Consider the following 9724-nt stretch of genomic DNA (forward strand, 5'->3'; position numbering starts at 1 on the left):
ATTTCTACGTTGCTTGTGTCGAGGAATGCACACTTTGCAACAAATTTTAGCAACACAAAATAAAAAGAAACCATGCAGTTATAGATGTAGCTGGCTATTTATGGTACACACACACAAAATATATATATATAGAGAGAGAGAGAGAGTAGAACAATTTCAGGTCTGTAGTTGAGAGAAAAAAAACAAGACAAAAATGTGCAAATTAATATTATATAACAAAAATGTCCTATCACTTTTTTTCATTGTTTTTATCTCAACTACTGATTAAAAAAAGTTTAAAAGTAAAGATTGTTTCTTATCCATCTAGCATCTAAGTGCCTAGCATCTCTACGTGTCTCTCTCTCTCCCCTTAAAATTGTTCACAAGTAAAAATAAATAGTAATTAATGATTGACATAAAATTTTATCAATAGCTCAATAGAAAGAAACTGATTTGTTTGTTGTCCCACCTAATGCCGCAAAATAGAAGGGCCCTAGCCGCACTTATCAGGACTCCGGTGCAATAATCTTTAAGAGTCCGGACTACTTAGCTGCATTTCCTCCATTGTTATTGCTAGCTTTTTTCCACCACATTTCCTCTCTCCCCCCTCCCCCGCACCCCTACCCCCACCAACCCACCCAAAAGCACTACCCCTTTTTTTGCTTCTCTTGGTTGCTTTCTCCATTCAGTGAACCAATGATTTTTCATTTCTTTCTGAATCTTCTGCACCCGGTTTCTTTTTGTCGATTTCCATATGGTGTTAGGGCCTCCCAAACCTAGAGCCCTTGGACGCTAGTCCTGGACGAGATCTTACAGTCTTTGGTAGTGTGCTCTAGTTTTTCTGTTGTGATTTCATTATGGAGAGATTCCTCATTAGAGTGCTGATAACCATAGGAGATCTGGCGATCAGAGATAGATGGTCACTGTTGCAACAAGAGTGCAACAGTGTCCCTTTCTCATGATCGCCCGAATACACCAACTCTCTATGGATGTTGAGTAGATTGTTGCAGACCTGGAGCAGTATTGGGCATGTAGATAATAAAACAACTTCAGTCATAAATAAGATCGTTGGTCGGGCAGATTGAGAACATTAAAATGATTTCTGTTTATATATTTCTGGTTAATGAGTTTCTGGCTGTCGTCAAGTTTTTCAGAACAGTTAAGTTCTAACGTCGTGTATTGAATGCCCAAATGATTCCCATGGAGGCTGCCTGAGTATACATAATCTGACGTGATTTTTTTTTCTTCGAGACCGTTGTATGATTTTATTGGATTTTGTCCCCGAAGCTTATAAAATGTATGATCTGTCGTGATTCGTGTGGTATCCTAAATACTTGTGATAGAGAAGAAAATCAGACGCGGGTATGATTGCACGGGGTCTGTCAGACCCATTACTTTATGAAAAGGAAACCCTACAAATAAACGAGACACATCTGGCGCTATTGGCCAGCACCATGTCATGTTATAGTCCTAGCATGAGAACATCCAGCTCAGTCTAAGTCTCTGAGTGGGGACTCGCTTTCAAAAACATAGATCTTCAAATGCACGTTTTCAAAACCAAACTTCTAAAAATTATGTTTTCTAAAAACAGTTGGTTCATACATGGTCAAGATCTAAGCATAGAGTTAACCCATGTCTAAGTATTATAGGATCCAACTTAGACTGGCCCTAAAACCCAGTACAAGTAAGTCATAAACCCTAGATCTAGCTCTCTTTGGCCTACCCCTATAAAATCTCTCACTGCTTAATTAAGACCTAGGATTGAATCCACTACAAGCAACCATGATTTGATCAAACTCTAGCTAGGTTAACTGAACTCTAATCCAATCCCAAGTCCTTGTCCAAGCTAACTCATATTATGAAGCCTCAATTACATTAAGACTAGTTAAACTTAGATCCAAATCAATTGAACCTCAAACATGCATTATTGGATCTTAAATTTTGGATTTTATGGTGAATCGGATCCAAGATCTGAATAAGATGAAATCAGACTTTAGATTTATATTCAGATTTCATAACAATGATAAGATTGAATATGGATCATAAATTGCAAGCATTAGATCTGGAATTTAACCTTTGGAACTCAATTTAGATTATTTAGATCAAACCTTAAGGATTTGGATCTTGCATTGTAAAAGTTGGATCTTAGATATCATTTTACAATATGAACTATAAATCTTGGTTTAAGCGCTAGTGGTTCCTCAAGTAGACCTTAAAGCCTAAATCCCCACCATAAGTTCGGATAAAGGAATCTAGATTCATGCAAATTGATATTTAGATCATGAATTGAACTAAGATTTGAGTCTAAACTCATTAGGACCAGGTCCCTTGCCTTACAAGCTTAGAGATTGGATCTTGATCATCCATAATCTAGCTGCATGCATACGTGTTAGATTTATCTATAAATCAATGACAAGCCAGACACGAACCAAGTTTCATTTTGAGTTTTCATGGTCACAAGTCCTATTTATGATGATCCAATCAGATTTTAAAATTTGCAATATTCCAAATTCATCATGCATTTGCTTTCTTAGGGTTTGGGTGACATTTAATTCATAGATATTGGAATATAAAGTATAATCATTGGTTTAGTTACCCCTAGTAATGGAGCCAGGAACGGTCAAACCTTGAATTGATAGGTTGGGTTCCGTCTCTTGGATGCTCACAAGTGGAAAAAAAAGGCGAGTAATGTAATACATTTTCTCATCCGCAAATGGTTTTCATGCAAGATTAATTTTTTTACATGAAAACAGAAGTGGCGACTATGATGAGACCCGAGTCTGTCCTGACTAGACTAAGTGCATATATGACTAAGTTATGAGTGTTATCCAAGCTATAGAGCCCCTATGTGTCCCATATAGCTCTAAATATGTATGATTTTTATGTTTGAATCAAGACCAAGAATTGAGAGGGATTTATTCATGTTCACATAGATTTAATCCCCTCTCAATTTAGGTGATGTTTGAAAACAATGTTTATTCCTCCTCTAATTTCAACCTCTACATTAGGTCATATTGTATTAGAGCCTATTGATTGAGCATGGGCTCATGTATTTCAAATTTTTTCTAAACCAATAAGTCCTGGTTATCAAGTCACGGGATACTCCCTATATGTATTAGCTTGGGGTGGTTCATTACTAAACCAACCTACTGGAGGTATGTATTGGCCTCTCCTTACTCGTACTGAGGTAGTATCTTGATATATTGATGAGTGATCAAGGAGAAAACGAGGACCCCTTAAAAATTTAAAACCCATGTGAGGGCTTATGCTATGCACATTGATTTCTTGTCCAAGTATATATGCATGAACTATGTATAGAATTACTAATGATTCCAAACCATGAGAGACTCAATTTAGGTGACCAAGCTAGTTTTTCAAAATGTCTGCATGATAACGCTGTCATTAGGTGCATTGTATGAGAAATTCTGTATGAACTATGTTTTATTATTGATTATTGTATTCATGCATATAATTTTATCAAAACTTGAATGTGAGTTTTGAACTATATCTTGTTTTTTGTCAAAATCATCCAAAATTTTCATATAGTCAAGTCTCTAGATTGCCATTTAAAATGTTTATTCAGCTTGATCTAAAACAAAATTGTCCATGATATTGTTTGAACCTCCAATTGGGTCAACCCAATCACCAAGCCTAGCTACTTTTATTTTAGTTGTGATTTGATGTATGTCAAGCTTTCTACATTTCATTCAAATTGTGCCCTTGTTTGTTTTCATGTTTTATCCCTCATCATGATTCTCTCTCTCTCTCTCTTTTTATTCTAGTACTCGCCGATTGTTCACCATACACAAGGCAACACAAGCACTCATCATGAACCCATGTACAAGATCACAAGGAGATGAGGGAAGAGAGCCAGAAGCTCCATAAATAGAGCAGCTTAAGGTCAACCCAGTATTAATGTTAGCCATTCAGAAGATGATATAACTTATGATAACAAAAGGAGGTGGACCCATGGGTGGACCTAGCAACAAGAAACCTGAATGTTCAACCAAGGGAAAGAGTCCTTAGACCACACCACAAGCAGGTTCTAGGATCCCCTGCAGTTTAGAATTGAGGAAATGCTGAAGACCATTAGAAGAACCCATAATAGAGGTAAGAAGGTCTACAATAGAGATTTTTGTGAGGAGCTTGATGACGAGGACCTTGATGGATTTTCAAGCAAAATTCAGCAAATTCAAGAGCATAGAAAATGCTCACACTCATATGTCAATTTTCTTCATCGAGTGTGAAAAATTTAGATATAAAAATGCCTTTATTCATTTTTTTTTGCAAAGTCTTGAGGGGGAAGCTGCTCAATGGTACGTAGAGACCATTGAGCCCTCTTAGATGAGAGATTCAATGAGGTTGTTAGCACTTCCATTGAGAAATACGAGTTCAACCTCTCAGTCATTCCCAAAATATACATCTTAATGAGCATTCACCAAGAACACAGGGAATCTGCTCGTGACTACATCCAGAGGTGGCAGATAGCTGGCTGCAATCTCAAAACCCCTATGCTCAAAGTCCATGCCCTCACCTGATTTTGGGAAGATTTCAAGAACACCTAAGGCATCAGCTCATATAGGATGAGTACAAAGCATTCTATGATTTAACAAACAAGCAGAGAGGATTCTAACAACCATTAGAAATGGCTATCTCAGGTCAGATGCTAGGCAAGGTAGTGGAAAGAAGGATGACTATAGGAAGTTGGACAAATCACAAGTAGACACCCACTTTGTGGTTAAGAATCCTCACGTAAATGTTGTGTAGGGTAATCAGTAGACCTAGCTGCAAACATACAAGAACAACAACAATGGGGAAAACAAGCAATTTAAGGCATCATTGTCCAAAGGTGACATCAAGAAATATCCCGTTTGGATGAACAACAAAAAGTTCACCCCACTTGAGTAAAAGTGGGAGGAAATTTTCTAATATCTTCTTGCAGGGGGACTTTGCAAGCTCCTTAAAGCGGCTGACCTCTAGGGATAAAGGGGAAAAAAAGAGACTAATTTTGCAAATTTTATCGAGCACTAGGCCACAACACTGATGACCATATCCCACTCAAACATATCATTCAATATTGCATAGACAAGGAAATACTAGTGGAAGGTGATGTCTCTAAGTCTTCAAAAATCTGTTGTTCCATGATCATGAGTAGAACGTCGAAGCTTAGATTCAAGCTTGTTATTGCTTTATTTTTTATTTTCCATGCACTGTAATGATGTTAGAGTCCCATCCTCAAATATAAAGCAACAGAAATTAATTATTCCTTAAACAAGTGTGTCACTCATTCTTGTCCAATCATCTTTGTATTCTTTCCTATTCCTTGGTGGCCAGACTATCTTATGATCTCAGCATTCCATTTGTCACCTTTACATTGGGGCATCCTTTGTTTTAGATTGAATAGCCACATGATCTTCAATGGATTTTTGAAACAATTGTTTTCAAAATCTTCCAGACAAGATAACTCTTCAAACAAAACCTCAATCACTATGAAATTCACATCTTGGACGTTCAAATAAAAACTTCAAGAGGTTTTGAATTTAAAAATTCACAAGAATCTCTCACAAGCATACAAACACATGCAGACAGTGCACTAATTTCATGCTATGAAGCATGCAAGTTTTAAAATTTCATGCTTTGATACATGATTTCGTGCTTGGGCACACATTTTCGTACTTTACTACATGATTTTGTGCTTCGGTACTTATAATTTTTTACAAATTTCACGCTTCAACACATAATTTTATTTGATGCATTCAAGTATCTACAAGCACATAAGCATACAAGAACTCATACTACAGTACGAGATCCACAAGCATGCATGCATTCATACTACAATATGAGATCAACAAGAAACAAGCACTCGTACTACGGTATGAGACCTAGAAGCATATAAGCATTCATACTACAATATGAGATCAATAAGAAACAAGCACTCGTACTACGGTATGAGACCTAGAAGCATATAAGCACTTATAGTTTGCGACGAGACCCACAAGCACACAAGCACTCATACTTTGGCACAAGACCTACAAGCATACAAGCACTTATACTTTCGTATGAGATCCACAAACAAGCTTAAACACATTCGTACTTTCATACAAGATCCACATGCATACAACCACTCATGTTTGGGTAAGAGATTCTCAAGCATACAGACACTCACATTTTGATGTGAGATTTTCCATGCTGCGAGCCCACAAAGACGCAAGCATACAAGCACATGTACACCAATGAATGAATTTCACAAGCATAAAACCTTTTACAAGCATACCACCATCCAAAATGCACAAGCACAAAAGCATTCCAAATTTACGAGCAAACAAGCCTTTAAGAACCTTACAAGCATATAAGCACATGCATGCTGGTACAAGAATTTCACAAGCTTTCATTTGATGAGAAGTTAATTTAAAATTTTGTATCCAAGAAAAGCATGTCAAGGTCATTTTTGTATTCTTTTAGGAGAAGAATCATTCTTAGATATGATAAATAAGTGAAGAGGAGGTCTTGATAGGACTACAACATGAGCTATGAGAAGAATTTGAGAAACTGAGGGAGTCAGTTTAGAAAATGTTACTAGATTCGATGACCAAATGGACATAAGGATCTAATGAAATATGTGCAAGGACTTAAACTAGCCTAAGCTAGACAGGCACGATACTGCAAAATGAGAGTTGAAAGAGGTCAAGCATAGTTGTTTTTCTTGATCAGTACTCAAGAGTGGTGGATGTAAAGTTTGACTTGCATCCATTCTGAGAAGTTAAGTGACCTATAAACTATTGTCGAGTCGTGTCCACTAAAGTCTTTTGAACTTGAGTAAGTAAGCCCAAGGGGTGTTCTACACCACATACCCTAAGGTCAATAGGTTTGAGAGCTATCACCCAAAACTTGTTATAAGGGTTTGGTAGAATGTCTGACAAACATGACATTGCAAAGGACAAAACTATATTTAACGATCAAAACAATGAGGCTCTGCAGTAGCCTATGAGTTGATGAGGCATTTCTCTAGAGAAGAAGGTTTCTTAACAAAGATACACAAAAAGATGAGAAGATAATGCTAAAACTGCCAAAAGGATGAATACAAGAAAAACCAAAATCAAAGAAAGAAAACAAGCAAAAAGTAAGAGTATTTGCCTAAAAAGCAAAGGCCTGGTTAGGTCAAAATTTATCATATGAACCATGAATTTTCTAGTAGAAACAATGAGACACCAAGATTGTCACACTGACCTTTTTACCCCCAAATATTTTTTTTGTTTAAACATAAACCATCGAGGTGCGATGACACAATAATTCAAAAGAATTTATGCATGTCAAAAGACAGTGGAGCAAACTTTTTATTATGTAGTAAATTTCAATTCGTATAAAATCACTTCATATTCCTCAGTGAGACACATGATAAAAATGTGCCAAAACAATAATATTGATGTCTAACAAAACAAGACATCAATGAGACCTAAAACATGACGCATCGGCACTACAATAGACCCAAAATCTCCCCAATATGATGTGAGTTGAGCCATCTGATCAACTTGCTACCCCGAGTCCACCAAAACCTGAAAAAGAAAAACAACAAAAGGCATAAACTTCACAGTATGTCAACAAACTAGATAAATCACTAACCCTCAAGGTAAGGGCACAAATCTAAGATGTAACATATACGAAAAACATAAACACTATCACATCATGATAGCAGCCTAAAGTCGCATAACTTGTCATGGAAGCCCCTCACATATTCCACGACATGTAGGGACCACTCAATGGCCACAATTAACACACCCAATAATCACATTCACTTCATGCATATTCACTTCATTTACATTCTTTTTATTTACAATCATTTCATTTACATTAGCTTTAGTAAATTGACAGCTCCTATGAGTCTAAACACAGACACGTGCACACCATGGGTGACCTACAGTTGGGAGACAAACCCTGTGGTGGTCCGAAATGATACAGATCTGTTAATGCTGCTGTGGTAAAGCAATCATCTATGGATGTGTGAATTTCAAGGATAGTTACTTAGCCTTCCCTATGACACCTTTGTTAGGAAGGTGGAAGCCTAACGCTCCAAGCACATCACACATTGATATCTTGGGGCCTTGCACCACTTGCGCTCTGAGTAGCCGAGACCAGTGGCAAGGGTGGGACATCTCCGAAATACGTTGCCATATCCCACTTGTTTCATATTAATCTTTATTTACTTATCATTAGGAAAACACATTCACAAAATGACCGACAAGCACATGAGGTTGGTTCACTTCACGAGTGCACCAATACCTTAAGACACCTCCCTACGAGGGCTACACACACAATCAATACTCTTAGCTAGCCGTCATAACTTTTTGGGTATATCTACCCTTCAAATTCATTCAATTGCATCATGCCCACGACAATTGAAAAATATTGTAATATTCACATCAATCAAACATATCAATCACATCTGACAAAACTTAGCCGAACCACTGAGAGTAGTCTCGTTCTGTGATTGGCTCGTAGCTGTCCTACACAATTACCATTCTAAAATGCTTTAGAATGCACAATCAGGGTCGAGGAGATACTCGACTCGATACTCCACCTAATCTTCCCTAAGCAGTTATAATTGCTAGCATGCACATGCAATTGCGTAATAATTTTAAAAAACACCAATCTCATAATCATTCTATTATACACATACATTCATTCCACACAACATAATCATAGGATCCAATGATCCTGAAAGGCATGCATTCTAACTTTGGCCCCAAACAGGGACTGGCCTGAAACGCTACCATACCTGTCGTGCACGTCGCCAAAATACCCAAAACACATCAAACTCCGAATCTTGTTGCTCAAGGTCTACTCGACGTGCTTGGTGTACATGCAAAAACAATCAAGTGATAAGATCCCTACTCGTTTTGTTTTAAAAATCTATACAAGTACGAAAAGTGATCATTGAGGCATAGGTCATCGCCTCAAGAGGGTGCTGATAGGTAGTATCGGCCCATAAAGCCCTCCAATAGGTCTCTTCCCAACTCCTTGTGGTTGTGACCAAACGATTAAACTCAAAACTTCAATTCCACCTATCACCATTACGTTTCTCACTTGCTTTCTTAGTTGAGGCATCTTCCTAGTACTTTCACTTCCCAACATACATACTCTTTCCCATACGACAATGCAATACACACATCAACAATAGCATGCGCCATGAGTTCACAAAAGCGGTTCTACACCTACTCTACAACTAAAATCTCTACCATGCTTTCTAACCGCTTCAAAAATTAACCCATTATGCTAAAAAGATAATTATATCCATAGATCCTCATCCCTCCAAAATAGTCCTAGACCTTTCCCAATATAGTAAAGTCTCGAACGTGCCTAAATCATCAAATCTTGAATCTAACATGCTTAAATAATAATTATACATGCATTAATAGAAAATATTAGACAACTTAGGCTCGATTAGGCCTCACTCACCCCACTCTTAGGATCCTAACAGCTGTAGTGCTCCCAGCAGCCACACCAACTGCTCGACTAAGCACCAACACCAAAGATTGTTTGCTGCCGTTGCCTCCAACCGTTTCAATTCATTGGTATAAGGGGAAAGACGCATCCCCAAGCTACAATCCAACCAACCATAGACAATTAGAGTAAGAATGAGCGAAAGAGACATCAAGAAATAGGTCTACCATTAGAAGAGGGCATCTGGTTGTGAGGGAGATGGTTCAGCTGATTATGACACACACACAAGTTAGGGAGAGACAACAAT

Source organism: Nymphaea colorata, chromosome 10 (genome assembly GCF_008831285.2).
Source record: "Nymphaea colorata isolate Beijing-Zhang1983 chromosome 10, ASM883128v2, whole genome shotgun sequence".
Lineage (NCBI taxonomy): Eukaryota > Viridiplantae > Streptophyta > Magnoliopsida > Nymphaeales > Nymphaeaceae > Nymphaea > Nymphaea colorata.